Raw genomic sequence first — 18,676 nt, 5'->3', positions numbered from 1 at the left:
TGTTGTCTCCACATGTGTATTGGTGATTTCCCTTTGTCCTGAGAGATAATTGAATTGCTCCTAGGGTGTCTCCAGGGCAGAGAGGAGGAAACCAGGATGCATTGTGGGGATGTATTGTGTCTGTGTATCCTGAATTGCTGCATATCTGTCCTGTGTCACAGTCTTCCTTCTGGTCCCCTAGGGGAGGGTCCACCAGATGGGGACCTGCATAAATACGGGCGGGTAGCCCTCAATAAAGAGTTCCTATTTTACATTCAACATAGAGCCTCGTCTCATGTGTGTGGAGATTGCTATACGTTGTGACGGTATGCGAGGTGAGGTGGTGGATGATAGGTATGTTTCACCTCGCATGCGCTCTGTTGTCAGGGACTGAACCGGAATCTGGCCCGGGTTTTTCCAGCCTCTATGGCAGGCTTGGTTCCGGTCCAGAGATTATGGTCCACTGGAGTTCACCTCCAGGTGGACTTTAAATAAACAGGAAGAGAGCACAACAGGTCTCTCATGTGCTGAGTCTCAGGACTGTAACCTGTGTTGCTGAAGAGAGAGCTATGTTTGGATGCGGGAAAAACAAAAAGGTTTGCTTTACCATTTGTGTTGTGGATGTTGGGGAGCAGCCCCACACCGTATAGTCAGGACACGACTGTATAGCTTAGCGCCGGACGGCAAGGATTTACTTTATGTTTTGTTTGTTTTCTGCTGTGCAAACCTTTGTGCCTAAATAAACCTGGCAACAAGCCAGATTTTCAAGGAAACTGCCTGCTTACGGACTGTCTGTTCAGAAAAAGGTGATCCCCACGAGCTAATCTCCCACACGTGGTGGAGAATGCGGGCATTTTCTGAAAATGGAGGAAATGTTAAAGGCCCTACTACAGGCCAATGCCGCTCAGCGGGAATCCAACCGCCAAGTCGCAGAGGCCGCTGCAGCACAACAGGCCGCCCAACAGGAGATGAACCGACAGTTTGCAGAGGCTCTTGTGGAACTGAAAAAGGGGTTCGCACCTCCTGCGCAAGGGGAACCAAAATTGGTACGTGCTTCCAACCACCTACAGAAGATGACACCTACTGATGATGTTGAGGCCTACCTTGCGACTTTTGAGAGAGTTGCTGTCCGCGAGGAGTGGCCAAAAGAACAGTGGGCGGGGCTAGTGGCCCCGTTCTTGACCGGGGAACCTCAAAAGGCGTACTTTGATCTCGAACCGGATAAGGCCCAGGACTATGAGACACTGAAGACGGAGATACTTGCACGCTTGGGTGTCACCATGGCAGTCCGAGCCCAGCGTGTGCATCAGTGGAGTTACTCCAGCAGCAAGCCACCTCGCTCTCAAATGTTTGACCTGATCCATCTCACCAGGAAGTGGTTGCAGCCAGAGACCTTGACCGGCCCTCAGATCGTGGAGCGGGTAGTAATGGACCGGTACCTGCGTGCGCTCCCTGCGACACTGAAGAAGTGGGTCGGACAGGGGGACCCCAACGCTGCAACCCAGTTGGTGGACCTAGTGGAGAGGTACCTTGCTTCTGAGGACTTGCTGAATCCGTCTATGCCCCACCGTGGAGCGTCTTGGGACGCAAGATCACCCCCAGGATCTGGTAAGACTGTTCCAGGGTTCAAAAGCAGGGGTAATGTTAAGACTGATTTTGCAGCTAATGAGACTGTGGGTCCTAGACCTGGAGACTGGCCAAAGAAGCCAGGAAGGTCTTTGGGACCCTTCAAAGGACTGGGGGTAGAGCACATACAGTGTTATCGGTGCCATGCATTTGGGCATATTGCTGCAAACTGTCCTTTAAATGATGAACCTATGCAGTGTGACTATGCTTACAGGAAAAGACACATTTCTCTTTTTGCACAGGTCGCATGTACTGCAGCATGTTCGAGTCACACCGAGAGACAAATGTGTGCTATTTCTGTGGATGGAAAACCACTCACAGCCCTGCTAGACTCGGGTAGTGTGGTGACACTAATCAGGAAGGATTGTGTAAACCCCACCAAACTACACCCCAGTACTATCGGGGTCATTTGCATTCATGGGGACACACGGGACTACCAGACAGCAGTGGTTGAGGTTGATACCCTATGGGGCAGTGTGACACATTCAGTCGGGGTGGTGCCGTCGCTGCTTCACGAAGCGTTAGTGGGGAGAGATTTTCCCCATTTTTGGAGCTTATGGGAAGGCAAGGGGAGACTGGTAGATAGAGCTCCCCCTGCTGGGGAAGCACGGGAGCTGTCGCCAGATCCTTTTTTCCAAAGGGACGTTGTTGAAGAAGCAGGAGATCCTCTTCTTTTCCCTGTCCTGGCTGGGGAGCCGGAGGACCGGGAAGCTAGCCCTCAGTTCGAGTGTAATGAACGGGAGAACGTCTCTGACCCTGACAGTGAGAGTAGTCCAAATGTTATGCCAGATTTAGAAGTCAGGAGAGAGGATTTCTGTACCGAGATGTCACCCTCATTAGAGCTAGGGGAAATGTTAAGATGGTGGATGGGGAACCGGTGGTCCCTAACTGGGTGGTGTCCTTCTCCTACATGGCCCTCAACAACAATTTACTGTATCAGGTGATAAAACGTGGAGAAGACAAGGTCGAACAGTTACTGGTTCCCAAACCCTTCCGCAGGGTCGTACTAGACCTGGCACATAGTCACGTGATGGGGGGACATCTCGGCGTTGAAAAGACCAGGGAGAGAATCGCCCAGAGATTTTTCTGGCCTGGGTTGCATGCAGATGTCAGGCAGTACTGTGGGTCGTGCCCCGAGTGCCAATTGTCAGCACCGGCGCCCCATTTTCGCAGTCCCCTGGTCGCTCTACCAATAATTGAGGTCCCTTTTGAATGGATTGGCATGGACCTGGTGGGGCCAGTGGTGAAGTCTGCCCGGGGTCACCAGCATATTCTGGTAATCCTGGACTACGCGACACGCTACCCTGAGGCCATCCCCTTGCGTAACACCTCCGCTAAGACTATCGCCAAGGAGTTAGTCCAGGTGTTTAGTTGAGTCGGGATCCCAAAGGAGATCTTAACCGATCAAGGCACCCCATTTATGTCCAGGGTCACCAAGGAACTGTGTAAAGTATATAAAATTTCCCATCTCCGCACCTCTGTCTACCACCCCCAAACGGATGGACTTGTGGAGCGATTTAATAAAACGCTGAAAAGTATGTTGAAAAAGGTGGTTGACAGAGATGGGAAAAATTGGGATTTTTTGCTACCATATCTCATGTTTGCCATACGCGAGGTTCCGCAGGTGTCCACAGGTTATTCCCCCTTTGAGCTTTTGTATGGTAGACATCCCAGGGGGCTGCTAGATGTCGCTAAAGAAACATGGGAAGGAGAGGCCACCCCGTATCGAAGCGTCATAGAGCATGTCTCCTTGATGCAGGACCGAATCGCAGCTGTCTTGCCCCTGGTTCGTGAACATATGGAGCGAGCCCAGGAGGCCCAGAGGAGGGTCTACAATCGGGGTGCCAAGGTCCGTACTTTCAGCCCCGGGGACCGAGTGTTGGTACTGGTTCCCACGGTTGAAAGCAAGTTCCTGGCTAAGTGGCAGGGCCCCTTTGAGGTGGTTGAAAAAGTAGGAGAGGTAAACTACAGGGTCTACCAACCCGGGAAACGGAAGCCACAACAGATTTATCATGTAAATCTCTTAAAACCCTGGAAGGACAGAGAGACTTTGTTGGCCACGTCTCCGGCCGCAACAGTCCGGCGACCGGTGATCCCTGACGTCCCCATAACGGAGTCCCTATCCCTGGTGCAACAAAGTGACGTTAGGGCGTTTTTGTACAAAAATAGAGACTTTTTCTCCCCCTTACCCGGACGAACCAACGTGATTCAGCATGACATAGTGACAGAACCTGGGGTTTGCGTAAATGTAAAGCCATATAGAATACCGGAGGCCAGGTGAGAGGCAGTCGCAAAGGAAATAAAAATGATGTTAGAGTTGGATGTGATAGAAGAGTCCCACAGTGATTGGTCGAGCCCCATAGTGCTGGTCCCAAAACCCGATGGCACTGTTAGGTTTTGTAACGACTTTAGGAAACTGAACAGTGTCTCCAAGTTCGATGCCTACCCGATGCCTCGGGTCGACGAACTCGTGGACAGGTTGGGACAAGCCCGCTACATAACGACCCTAGACCTGACGAAAGGCTACTGGCAGATACCCCTAACTGAATCGGCCAAGGAGAAAACGGCCTTTTCCACTCCGGAAGGCTCGTTTCAGTATAAGCGGATGCCTTTTGGTCTGCATGGAGCTCCTGCATCCTGCATCATTCCAACGAATGATGGATAAAACTTTGAGCCCACATCGCCCGTATGCAGCTGCTTATTTGGACGATGTGGTCATCCACAGCCCAGATTGGGAATCGCACCTGCTCCGGGTACAAGCAGTGGTAGATTCTCTTAAGAAAGCAGGTCTTACGGCCAACCCAAAAAAGTGTGCCATAGGCCTGGAGGAAGCCAAATACCTTGGCTACGTTATTGGCCGGGGACTGGTCAAGCCCCAGACCAATAAGGTTGAGGCAATTCAAAAATGGCCCCAACCGATAAACAAAAAACAAGTTCGGGCCTTTATTGGCATTACGGGGTATTACCGGCGGTTTATACCCGACTTTGCCACCATTGCCGCCCCTCTGACCAACCTGACAAAGGGCAGAGGGTCGGCCATGGTTAAATGGAATCCTGAAGCTGAGGAGGCCTTCCAGAAGTTAAAGCGGGCCCTTTGTGTACTACCGGTGTTGGTAACCCCGGACTTCTCAAAGGAGTTTGTGGTACAGACGGACGCCTCTGAGGTGGGCCTAGGGGCTCTCCTATCCCAAACCAGAGATGGTGAGGAGCACCCAGTGGTATACCTGAGCCGAAAGCTGAACAAGCATGAAAAGAACTATGCCATTGTTGAGAAGGAGTGTCTGGCTATTAAATGGGCCCTAGACTCGCTGAAATATTACTTATTGGGAAGGTCGTTTAAGCTCGTCACCGACCATGCACCCCTAAAGTGGATGTGTGACAACAGGGAAAAAAATAGCCGTGTGACAAGATGGTTTCTGGCCTTACAGACCTTTAAAGTTTTCAGTAGAGCATAGGCCGGGCAAGCTCCAAAACAATGCAGATGCCCTCACCCGCATGCAGAGTTCACCTCCAGGTGGACTTTAAATAAACAGGAAGAGAGCACAACAGGTCTCTCATGTGCTGAGTCTCAGGACTGTAACCTGTGTTGCTGAAGAGAGAGCTATGTTTGGATGCGGGAAAAACAAAAAGGTTTGCTTTACCATTTGTGTTGTGGATGTTGGGGAGCAGCCCCACACCGTATAGTCAGGACACGACTGTATAGCTTAGCGCCGGACGGCAAGGATTTACTTTATGTTTTGTTTGTTTTCTGCTGTGCAAACCTTTGTGCCTAAATAAACCTGGCAACAAGCCAGATTTTCAAGGAAACTGCCTGCTTACGGACTGTCTGTTCAGAAAAAGGTGATCCCCACGAGCTAATCTCCCACAACGTGTATACTCCCCTGGCTATTACTACTAGCTCTTGTAAGAGCTGTTCCTACTCTCTGGATGTAGGAGAGGTTCACCCACTGGAGCCTGGAGCCTTGTCATAGGTCCAGGGTGGGTAGGAGACGGTGAGACCTCAACCATGCTTCGGCGGTTAGTGGGGTCTGCAGCGCTTACGGTGTCAAGTGGAGTGCTTGGAGTCCTCGGGAAGCACTAGGAGCATCATTCGACGGAGGTACCCAGTCGGGGTGCCAGGAGTTCCGTTGTAGGTGTGTTTGATAAAGGACCAATCTATTCGGTCGAATGCTTTTTCAGCATCGGTACCGAGGAGCACTAATAGCATCTTTTTGTGTGAAGTGTAGAAAAGGGCATCAAGAACTTTGGTGGTATTGTCCTTCGCCTCGCGGCCTTTCACAAACCCCACCTGATCTGGATGGATCAGATCCGAGATGAAGGATTGTAATCTGGTGGCTAACATTTTTGCCAGGAGCTTTAAGTCAATATTCAGTAATGATATGGGGCGGTAATTGGCACACAAGGTAAGGTCCTTACCTTCCTTGGGAATTATAGTAATCAGGGCATTAGTCATATCAGCGGATAAAGGTTGGTTTTGCAAGGCCAAATTACAAATAGGAAGCAAGTGGGGGAGCAGGGAGTTATGAAAAGTCGAGTAATAGGCAGTTGGGAGACCGTCTGGTCCTGGATATTTGCCTTTTGGGGAGGTTTTAAGAGCATGGGAGAGTTCTACTAGTGTAAAAGGTTTCCCTAGGGCCTCACGTTGAAAGGGTAAAAGTTTTGGGAGGTCTAAAGTATACAAGAAAGTAGTAGCAAATATATCTTTGGCCTGAGAGGGTATGTCACCTCTGGGGTGTGGCAGATTATACAAGGTTTCCTAAAATAGTCTAAATTGCTCGGCAATAGCATCAGCGAAAAAAAGTTGGTGTCCTTGAGGGGATCTGATAGAGGACACATATCGTGCTAGTTTTCTACGCTTGATGCGATGCATCAAAAATGTTGAGCAAAAAAATTGTGTTGGGATGACAGGTAGTATTTGGAAGATTTCTCAATGAGAAGATTTTTAAGCTCTGATCTAAAGAGAAGTGAGGTCAGATAAGTAGTGAGCCGCTAGTGATCTTTTGTGGAGGGACTCTAGGGTATGTATTCTACTTAGTAGGGTTGAAAGAAGCTCATCAGCCTTTTTCTTCAAAAAGGCGCATTTACTGATAAATTGGCCTTGGATGAATACTTTGTGGGCGTCCCATAAAACTTGGGGAGATATGTCTGGGGTGTTATTGGTGGAAAAGTATTCTTCTAATAGGGAAGTGAAGTGTTTTTTTGTGGCCATCATTGCTCAGAATGGACTCATTAAGCCTTCAGATGGATGACCTACCTGGATCAGAAGGAGGCTTTAACGTGCAGAAGACAGGGGTGTGATCTGAAATCGGGATACTTTCGATCCTTGAATCCGCACAGTGTTGCAATTGCTCCTTGGACATAAGTATGTAATCAATCCTTGAGTAGGATTGCCCTGCAGCAGAATAAAAAGAATAGTCAATAACAGAGGGATTTAGGCATCTCCAAATATCTATGAGACCCATCTCAAATAGCCTGGTGTTAAGCTTCTTCAACTATCTCGCCGAGAAGGGGAATTTCTTGGAGGATGTGTCAATGAGGGGTTGTAAAGCCACATTGAAATCACCCGTCAAGACCAGAGTACCTTCGTAGGTAGATTCTATCAGTTCCAAAACAGATATTAGCCATGAAATCTGATCCATATTAGGTGTGTATATATTAACAAAAGTATGCATTTTATGGCCAATAAGGCCCTTCAGGATAATATAACGGCCTTCCGTATCTTGTCTATGGGAGGAATAAGTGAAAGGGATGTCTTTCCGAAAGCCTATACTTACTCCCCTTGGCTGCACCATCCGCTCCGCTATGATACCAGTTAGGGAATTTTGAAAAAGAGAGGTCTGGGTATTTACCATGCTTGTAGTGAGTTTCCTGGAGGAAGATCACAGAGCATTTTTCCTTCCAAAGAAGGGAGAAGATTTGGGATCTCTTGGAGGGAGACCTAAGCCCCATTACATTATAAGATACTAAACGGAGATTAGTCATGGTTAATAATAGAAGTAGGTAACAGAGAAATCAAACCGTAGGTATAGTCATATTGCAGCAAAGGAGCAAGGACTCTCATGGCAGCCCCAAGGAAGGCAAGTCTATAAGCAGTAGTGGACCTCTGGTTTTGAAGATTGCACCTACGCGAGGAACGCCATATGGTTTTTGGAAGGCAGATTTCACTGGGATCATTTTAACTTGCCATGTCACATTTGAAGACCCCCTGATGCACCCCTAGAGTAGAAACTCCAAAAAAGTGACCCCATTTTGAAAAATACACACCTCAAGGTATTCAAAACTGATATTACAAACTTTGGTAACCCTTTGGGTGTTCCACAAGAATTAAAGGAAAATGTAGATCAATTTCAGACCCCCTGATGCACCCCTAGAGTAGAAACTCCCAAAAAAACTGCCCCATTTTGGAAACTATGGTATAAGGTGGCAGTTTTGTTGGTACTATTTTAGGGTACATATGATTTTTGCTTGCTCTATATTAGACTTTTTGTGAGACAAGGTAACAAAAAAATAGCTGTTTTGGCACTATTTTTATTTTTTGTTATTTACAATGTTCATCTGACAGGTTAGATCATGTGGTATTTTTATAGAGCAGGTTGTTACGGACGTGACAATACCAAATATGGTTGTTTGTTTTAGTTTTACATAATAAAGCATTTATTTTTTTTATGATTGTTTAGTGTCTCCATACTCTGAAAGCCATATTTTTTTTTATCTTTTTTGGACGACTGGTATGAGATGACGGTTTGATTAGTACTATTTTAGGGTGCATATGACCTTTTGTTCGCTTGGTATTACACTTTTTGTGATGTAAGCTGACAAAAAAATGAATTTTTTGACACAGAATATTTGGGATCTCTTGGAGGGAGACCTAAGCCCCTTTACATTATAAGATACTAAACGGAGACAAGTCATGGTTAATAATAGATGTAGGTAACAGAGAAATCAAACCGTAGGTATAGTCATATTGCATATTTTTTATTTTTTATGTTGTTCACCTGAGGGGTTAGGTCATGTAATATTTTTATACAGCAGGTTCCTATGGATGCGGCAATATCTAATATGTATACTTATTAAAATTTATTTTAGTTTTACACTGCTGCCTTACCTGCCATCGGGTCCCCATCACAGCAGCGCGGGGACCCGATGGCCACCCCGCACGATCCTGCATGTGCCGCGGTCAGCACTGACCGTGGCAGTGTGAGGGTTAATGCGCCAGCGTCGGTGTTCAACCAAGGGATAGGTAGGGACACGAATCCCAGAAGTGAGACTCAGATTTCAATATGTTTTCATAAGCATTAATGTTGTTTACTTTTAAGAATTCATCTAAACCCTTTTTGAAACTGTCCACTGTTCTTGCTGTGACCACTTCCTGAGGAAGTATATTCCACAGATTCACAGTTCTTACAGTAAAGAAGTTTTGATGCTTCTGAAGACTGAACTTTTTCTTCTCCAGTCGGAGGCAGTGCCCCCTTGTCTTTTGAGGGCATTTTACATGGAACAGTTTTTCACCCTATTTTTTTAATGGCCCATTTATATATTTGTATAGGTTAATCATGTCCCCCCTTAGATGTCTCTTCTCAAGACTAATTAAATTCAATTATTTTAATCTTTTTTCATAACTAAGACCCTCCATGCCCCTTATCAGTTTAGTCGCTCTCCTCTGTACTTTTTCCAGCTGCATTGGGTCTTTCTTATGGACTGGCGCCCAGAACTGAACTGTATTTTCCAGATGAGGCCGCACCAACGCTTTGTAAAGTGGTAATATTACATCCCTGCCCTGCGAGTCCATGCCTCGTTTAATACATGACAACATCCTGGAGGCCTTAGAAGCAGCTGATTGACATTGTATTCTGTTATTCAATCTATGATCTACAAGGACACCCAAGTCCTTCTCTATAAGTGACTCTCCCAGTGTTACATCCCCTAGGACATATGATGCACAGAGATTATTACTACCAAGATGCATAACTTTACATTTATCCACATTGAACCTCATTTGCCAAGTTGATGCCCAATCACTCAGAGTGGTCAAGTCAGCTTGTAGTTTATGGACATCTTCCATAGACTGTACAGTTCTACATAGCTTAGAATCATCTGCAAAAATAGAAATGGTGCTATGAATCCTGTCCTCTATCTCATTAATAAATAAATTAAATAATAGAGGACCCAGCACTAAACCTTGGGATACACCACTTATAACCCGGGACCATTCTGAATAGAAATCCCATTCGGAATCCAATTACAAACTATACTTTCCAAGCCTATAGGTCTATAATTACCTGTGGAGGACCTAGATCCTTTTTTTGAATATGGGCACCACATTTGCCTTGCGCCAATCACTTGGCACTGTACCAGTACCTAGAGAATATTTAAAAATTATAAACAGGGGCACAGCAATGATTGAATTGAGCTCTTTAAGAACTCTTGGGTGTAATCCATCTGGACCCAGAGCCTTGTTCACATTTACCTTATTTAACATCTCTCGGACCATATCTACAGTTAGCCAATTGAGTATATTACTGGATGTACTAACAGCTCCAGCACAACAGATATCAGCTCCTTTCTCTTCTGTTGTATAAACAGAGCAAAAAAAAACAAAAACATTTAATAACTCTGCCTTAAAAAATTAAAACTTTGAAAAAAATATTTTTTTTTCTTTGCATTTCCATATTCTGACCCCGATAACATTTTTATATGTTTATCTACAGAGCATTGTGAGGGTAATTTTTTTTGTGGGGGTGTGTATGAAATTTGATCACTTTTTATTCAATTATTTTGGGGGGAAATAAAGCGATAAAAAAACTGCAAATCATTTTTTTTGTTATTATTATTCACCGTAAAGGATAAATACATTTAATAGTTTGGTTGTTTTGAGACATGGCGATACTAAATGAGCTTTATTTTTTTTATTCTTCATTTTTAAGTTCCTGAGCGGGCCTGACATCTGCCATACATGTATAGCAGATTTTGGGAAGGGGTTAAATGGGCTGTTCGGAATTTTTTTAAATGCTTCTCCTCCCCTGTGGGATCTTTGAAGAGAGCTATACTTCCTTGTGCCCCACTGCTCAATTCAGGCTTTGTGGCTCTCCGGCTGTCTTTACTGGTATAAGCTTTCACTGCAGGTGCCTGTGTGTATCATCTGCCTAAATTGCTTCAGTAAAATACAGTGGACTGGTTAACCCTATATCCATCCTCGTCGCTGTCTTGCATCACCACTCTGCACGGTTGCATCATCACTCTATTCCGGCACTCTGAGTGAGCCCTGCCTTACACCCCAAAATCCACCAACACCAAAGGCACCCCACCTCACACCCCTCTCATCACTGCATGGCCCAAGGAACATCAGAGTGAGGACTGCTACCATGACTATTACTACTCCTATGCTCGCCACCACCATTACCTCCTTTCCTCTTCCTCTCCCTTTCTGAGTCACTGCAATCCCACTGAGGGACAGGGATGGGGAGAGAGATAAAAAAAAAATCCTCAGCAACCCTTTAAAAGGTGCACATTTGATATCACTATCATATGATGTCACTACTTCTATGAAGTCATCACATGCAATAATGCAGTACACAGGATCCACTAGCTCACGTCCCTGACAACCTTCCTGATGATGTAATCAGCAGTGCAGTAAACAAGACAATGACAATGTTCCTTTGTCACATGAATGTATGATAAACTGAATGCTAAACTTTTTTTTACACTCCCCCTAAAGTGTGTTCATCGCCCGTAGACTGCAAGGATTTACCATTGCAGTCTATTGGAGAATCACTAGGTTCCTATCAAGCCCTGCAATGGGCAGGGCTTGAAAGTAACTTCTCTTCGACAGATCTTGGAGCCTTCAGAAGGCTCATCGCTGCCATAGCAACCTAACAGCTCCCATGATCTTGGCACAGGGATGCCATTCAGTCCCCGGGAGTTCTGCACTCCAGGAAAAAATAATCGCTCAGATGCTGTGGTTGCAATTGACCATGACATGAAGGGTTAAAGTCCGTGATTGGCATTGTCACTGATCACAGCTATGCCGCCCACTCAGCTTCTGAGTAGACACTATATTTTAAGACCCAACTTTCGCTGTACAGATGTCGGAAAGGGGTTAGATTTAAATTTTTTATAAATTCTGAAATAAATTCTTTAACCACCTTCTGATACAGTCATTTTCAGTATATTTTTTTTATTCCCTGCCTTCCAGGAGCCATAACTGTTAATGATTCTGGAACATCATATGCCAGCTTGGCCTGCTATTAAAGGGGTTGTGTCATCTCAAACATTGGCAGCATAATGCTAGGATATGTCACCAATGTCAGATAGGTGCGGGTCCCAAAAGGGCACACAAAAGTGAATGAAAGTAGAGAGCACATGTGTGCGTGCTCTCCATTCACTTTAATGGGAATTCTGTAAATAGCCAAGCAAGTGTGCCCAGTTATTTTTAAAACTCCCATAGAAGTAAATGGAGAGCCCACTGCGCATGCACGACCACCTCTCCATTCATTTCTATGGGAAAACTGGAAAGAGCAGAAGCAGCGCTTTATTTTTGGGACTCCCATAGAAGTGAATGGAGGGTGGCCGCGTTTGAGTGGTGCACCGTCGTTCACTTTGGAGGCACATTCTGGAGATAGGAGCGGGTTCCAGAGGTGACACCCGCACCTATCTGACATTAATGGCTTATCCTAGCAATATGCCACCATTTAGGGGCATAGCTACAGGGGGTGCAGAGGTAGCAGTCGCTACTGAGCCTAGGAGCCTGAGGGGGCCGAAAGACCCTTGTGGTGCATAAGAGGACACTGGTATTATATAAAGTGTATGTTGTTCAAGTTACCCCTCTGGGAAAGTCGATTCACATAAAACTTTGTTAGAATACTGTCCAGGTGGCACATTGGAACCAAACCCGAGTTTAGTACCAAGTTTTTTTTTACTGTAGAAATGAATTTACGTAATTATTACCTGAAGTCTTGCCAGACTTCCCAAAGTAATAACTTCGGCTCATCGGAGCCAGTATATTCTAACACTGCACTTGCTCCGTACAGTATTTAACTGACGTTTTATGCAAATCTACTTGGATGAAGCAACCAATGTCGATTCGCTCATCCCTAGTCAAGACGTTTAAATTTTGGCCTCAGGTAGCACAAAGGCTATGTGCTTCCCTGCCCGTGGCCACAAAGCACTGAGGGCAGGGCCGGCGCTTCCATAGAGGCAAGGGGGGCAATTGCCCCCGGGCCCCCGAGTCCTTAGGGGCCCCCCGCGCCGGCCCGCAACTAACTTTAGGCAGGGCCGGCGCTTCCATAGAGGCAAGGGGGGCTCTCTCCCTCCCCCCTGTGCTGCTGCTGCCGCCGCCTCCGCCAGTAAGAAGAGGGATAGGAGGGGAGGGGCTGTGGCCACTGCGCCACCAATGAAGAAAACTGACCTGTAATACAAATACAGGAGGCGGGTGCCGGAATCAAATAGCCGGCACCCGACCTCTATGACAGGGAGCGGCACCTGAGGGGTTAACTGCCGCTGATCGCAGCCCCCTATCATAGAGGTCGGGTGCCGGCTATTTCATTCCGGCACCCGCCTCCTGTATTTGTATTAACATTGAGTGCGCCCCCCCCCCAGTATAATAAACATTGAGTGCACCCCCCCCCCAGTATAATAAACATTGGAGGAGCAGTGGGAAGTGCCAATGAGGGTTAAAAAAAAAATATATATATTAACTCACCTCCTCCAATTGATCGCGCAGCTGCCGGTCTTCTGTTCTTTCTTCAGGACCTGTGGTGACGTCACTGAGCTAATCACATGGTCCATTACCATGGTGATGGATCATATGATGTACCATGTGATGACCACAGTGATGTCACCACAGGTCCTTTGACAGGTCCTAAAGAAAGAACAGGAGACCGGCATCTACGCGATCAATTGGAGGAGGTGAGTTAATTTTTTTTTAACCCTCATTGGCACTGCCCACTGCACCACCTTTGTTTATTATACTGGGGGGGGGGGGGGGGGGTGGACTCAATGTTTGATATACTGGGGGGGGGGGGGGTGCTCTCAATGTTTGATATACTGGGGGGGGGGGGCGCTCTCAATGTTTGATATACTGGGGGGGGTGCTCTCAATGTTTGATATACTGGGGGGAGCGCTCTCAATGTTTGATATACTGGGGGGGGGGGGCTCTCAATGTTTATTATACTGGGGGGGGCGCTCTCAATGTTTATTATACTGGGGGGGCGCACTCAATGTTTGATATACTGGGGGGGGCGCTCTCAATGTTTGATATACTGGGGGGGGGGCGCTCTCAATGTTTATTATACTGGGGGGCGCTCTCAATGTTTATTATACGGGGGGCGCATTCAATGTTTATTATACTGGGGGGGCGCACTCAATGTTTATTATACTGGGGGGGCGCACTCAATGTTTATTATACTGGGGGGGCGCACTCAATGTTTATTATACTGGGGGGGGCGCACTCAATGTTTATTATACTGGGGGGGGGGCGCACTCAATGTTTATTATACTGGGGGGCGCACTCAATGTTTATTATACTGGGGGGGGCGCACTCAATGTTTATTATACTGGGGGGGCGCACTCAATGTTTGATATACTGGGGGGGCGCTCTCAATGTTTATTATACTGGGGGGGCGCTCTCAATGTTTATTATACTGGGGGGGCGCTCTCAATGTTTATTATACTGGGGGGGCGCTCTCAATGTTTATTATACTGGGGGGGCGCTCTCAATGTTTATTATACGGGGGGCGCATTCAATGTTTATTATACTGGGGGGCGCACTCAATGTTTATTATACTGGGGGGGCGCACTCAATGTTTATTATACTGGGGGGGCGCACTCAATGTTTATTATACTGGGGGGGCGCACTCAATGTTTATTATACTGGGGGGGGGCGCACTCAATGTTTATTATACTGGGGGGGGCGCACTCAATGTTTATTATACTGGGGGGGCGCACTCAATGTTTATTATACTGGGGGGGCGCACTCAATGTTTATTATACTGGGGGGGCGCACTCAATGTTTGATATACTGGGGGGGGCGCTCTCAATGTTTATTATACTGGGGGGGCGCTCTCAATGTTTATTATACTGGGGGGGCGCTCTCAATGTTTATTATACTGGGGGGGCGCTCTCAATGTTTATTATACTGGGGGGGCGCTCTCAATGTTTATTATACTGGGGGGGCGCTCTCAATGTTTATTATACTGGGGGGGCGCACTCAATGTTTATTATACTGGGGGGGGCGCTCTCAATGTTTATTATACTGGGGGGGGGCGCTCTCAATGTTTATTATACTGGGGGGGCGCTCTCAATGTTTATTATACTGGGGGGGCGCTCTCAATGTTTATTATACTGGGGGGGCGCTCTCAATGTTTATTATAGTGGGGTGTATATAATGTTTATTATATTGACCTTCTACTTAGCATTCTGTATTCAGAATGCTATTATTTTCCCTTATAACCATGTTATAAGGGAAAATAACACAGTGAATAGACTTTCATCTTAGCAACCAAGCGTGAAAATCGCACCGCATCCGAACTTGCTTGCGGATACAATGCGATTTTCATGCAGCCCCATTAACTTCTATGGGGCCTGCGTTGCATGAAAACGCACAACATAGAGCATGTTGCGATTTTCACGCAACGCACAAGTGAGGCGTGAAAATTACCGCTCATCTGCACAGCCCCATAGAAGTAAATGGGTCCGGATTCAGTGCGGGTGCAATGCGTTCACCTCACGCATTGCACCCGCGCAGAAATCTCACCCATGTGAAAGGGGCCTAAGGGTGAATAGGACAAGGGTTCCAGCCCCTAAGGGGGCTAATAGTAAGTAAAAATAAAACACAAACACTAAGGCTACTTTCACACTTGCGGCAGTGTGATCGGGCAAGCAGTTCCGTCGTCGTAACTGCCCGTTGGAGCCACCGATCTGGATGTGACTGAAAGCATTTATGAGATGCATCCGGATGCGGATCCATCTCACAAATGCATTGCAAGAATGAATCCATCTCTCTGCTTGTCATGCGGACAGACGGATCCGTCTTGTATCGTTTTACACATTTTTACCGGCATGCGCAGACCGGAAGGACGGATCCTGCATTCCGGTATTTTGAATGCCGGATCTGGCACTAATACGTTCCTATGGGGAAAAATGCCGGATCCGTCCTTCAGGTAAGTCTTCAGTTTTTTTCGCCGGAGATAAAACCGTAGCATGCTGCGGTTTTATCTTTTGCCTGATCAGTCAAAATGACTGAACTGAAGACATCCTGATGCATCCTGAATGCATGGGGATATGACAGATCAGTTATTTTCCGGTATAGAGCCCCTGTGACGGAACTCTATGCCGAAAAAAAAAAACGCTAGTGTGAAAGTACTCTAAAATATTACGTTTAAATCCCCCCTTTCCCAATTTTACATATAAAAATATATACAATAAATAAACATATTACATAGCGCTGCGTCCGAAAAGTCCAAACTATTAAATTATTAAAAAATATCTCCTATGCGGTGAGCATTCGCCATTTTTTAGTCACCTTGTCACCCCAAAAAATAGGATAGGACTGTTCTATTATGGGCCGAACGTTTCATAAAATGCGAAATGCACGTGGCTTTTTTGCGTGGTATTGAGTATCGCAATACTTTTTTATGGTGACTAAAGCGAATCAAAATTTTGGTATTGAAACAACCCTACGCCGATCTGATCGGCGGAGCGTTGTCACGATACCAAAATTTTCATTCGGTTTCGATTTGGCGACTAAAAATTTTATTTGGCTCCTAAATATACAGTATACCTCTACACTGTGCCACACAATGTACAGTATACCTCTACACTGTACCCCAAAATATACAGTATACCGCTACACTGTGCCCCAAAATATACAGTTTCTTCTGTAAAAGTCATCGAGTGTCATGGGGGGGGCCCCTTATTGTTTTTCGCCCCAGGGCCCCATTTCACCTAGAACCGGCCCTGACTAAGGGAAGGGAAGCCCAAGCTGAACTCTTGCACAAGGACCCATGAGCCTTTAGCTATGCCCCTGCCGCCAATGATTGAGATAAGACATCCACTTTCAGACTAGTGGAACCAATGCCAGTCTTCATACGTCCCCATCCCTCCAGTGCATTTGTACCTAAAATTCCATCTTGTGCGTCACTAGAGTTGAGCGAACACCTGGATGTTCGGGTTCGAGAAGTTCGGCCGAACATCCCGGAAATGTTCGGGTTCGGGATCCGAACCCGATCCGAACTTCGTCCCGAACCCGAACCCCATTGAAGTCAATGGGGACCCGAACTTTTCGGCACTAAAAAGGCTGTAAAACAGCCCAGGAAAGAGCTAGAGGGCTGCAAAAGGCAGCAACATGTAGGTAAATCCCCTGCAAACAAATGTGGATAGGGAAATGAATTAAAATAAAAATTAAATAAATAAAAATTAACCAAAATCAATTGGAGAGAGGTTCCATAGCAGAGAATCTGGCTTCCCGTCACCCACCACTGGAACAGTCCATTCTCAGATATTTAGGCCCCGGCACCCAGGCAGAGGAGAGAGGTCCCGTAACAGAGAATCTGTCTTCATGTCAGCAGAGAATTAGTCTGCATGTCATAGCAGAGAATGAGGCTTCACAACAGCCACCACTGCAACAGTCCATTGGCATATATTTAGGCCCAGCACCCAGGCAGAGGAGGGAGGTCCCGTAACAGAGAATCTGTCTTCATGTCAGCAGAGAATTAGTCTGCATGTCATAGCAGAGAATGAGGCTTCACGTCAGCCACCACTGCAACAGTCCATTGGCATATATTTAGGCCCAGCACACACACAGGCAGAGGAGAGAGGTCCCGTAACAGAGAATCTGGCTTCATGTCAGCAGAGAATCAGTCTGCATGTCATAGCAGAGAATGAGGCTTCACGTCAGCCACCACTGCAACAGTCCATTGGCATATATTTAGGCCCAGCACACACACAGGCAGAGGAGAGAGGTCCCGTAACAGAGAATCTGGCTTCATGTCAGCAGAGAATCAGTCTGCATGTCATAGCAGAGAATGAGGCTTCACGTCAGCCACCACTGCAACAGTCCATTGGCATATATTTAGGCCCAGCACCCAGGCAGAGGAGGGAGGTCCCGTAACAGAGAATCTGTCTTCATGTCAGCAGAGAATTAGTCTGCATGTCATAGCAGAGAATGAGGCTTCACGTCAGCCACCACTGCAACAGTCCATTGGCATATATTTAGGCCCAGCACACACACAGGCAGAGGAGAGAGGTCCCGTAACAGAGAATCTGGCTTCATGTCAGCAGAGAATCAGTCTGCATGTCATAGCAGAGAATGAGGCTTCACGTCAGCCACCACTGCAACAGTCCATTGGCATATATTTAGGCCCAGCACACACACAGGCAGAGGAGAGAGGTCCCGTAACAGAGAATCTGGCTTCATGTCAGCAGAGAATCAGTCTGCATGTCATAGCAGAGAATGAGGCTTCACGTCAGCCACCACTGCAACAGTCCATTGGCATATATTTAGGCCCAGCACCCAGGCAGAGGAGGGAGGTCCCGTAACAGAGAATCTGTCTTCATGTCAGCAGAGAATTAGTCTGCATGTCATAGCAGAGAATGAGGCTTCACGTCAGCCACCACTGCAACAGTCCATTGGCATATATTTAGGCCCAGCACCCAGGCAGAGGAGGGAGGTCCCGTAACAGAGAATCTGTCTTCATGTCAGCAGAGAATTAGTCTGCATGTCATAGCAGAGAATGAGGCTTCACGTCAGCCACCACTGGAACAGTCCATTCTCAGATATTTAGGCCCCGGCACCCAGGCAGAGGAGAGAGGTCCCGTAACAGAGAATCTGTCTTCATGTCAGCAGAGAATTAGTCTGCATGTCATAGCAGAGAATGAGGCTTCACGTCAGCCACCACTGCAACAGTCCATTGGCATATATTTAGGCCCAGCACCCAGGCAGAGGAGAGAGGTCCCGTAACAGACAATCTGGCTTCATGTCAGCAGAGAATCAGTCTTCATATCATAGCAGAGAATCAGGCTTCACGTCACCCACCACTGTAAGAGTCAATTTTCATAAATTTAGGCCCAGAACCCA

This window comes from Bufo gargarizans, chromosome 1 (assembly GCF_014858855.1).
Source record: "Bufo gargarizans isolate SCDJY-AF-19 chromosome 1, ASM1485885v1, whole genome shotgun sequence".
Lineage (NCBI taxonomy): Eukaryota > Metazoa > Chordata > Amphibia > Anura > Bufonidae > Bufo > Bufo gargarizans.
Note: the sequence above shows the minus strand (reverse complement) of the source record.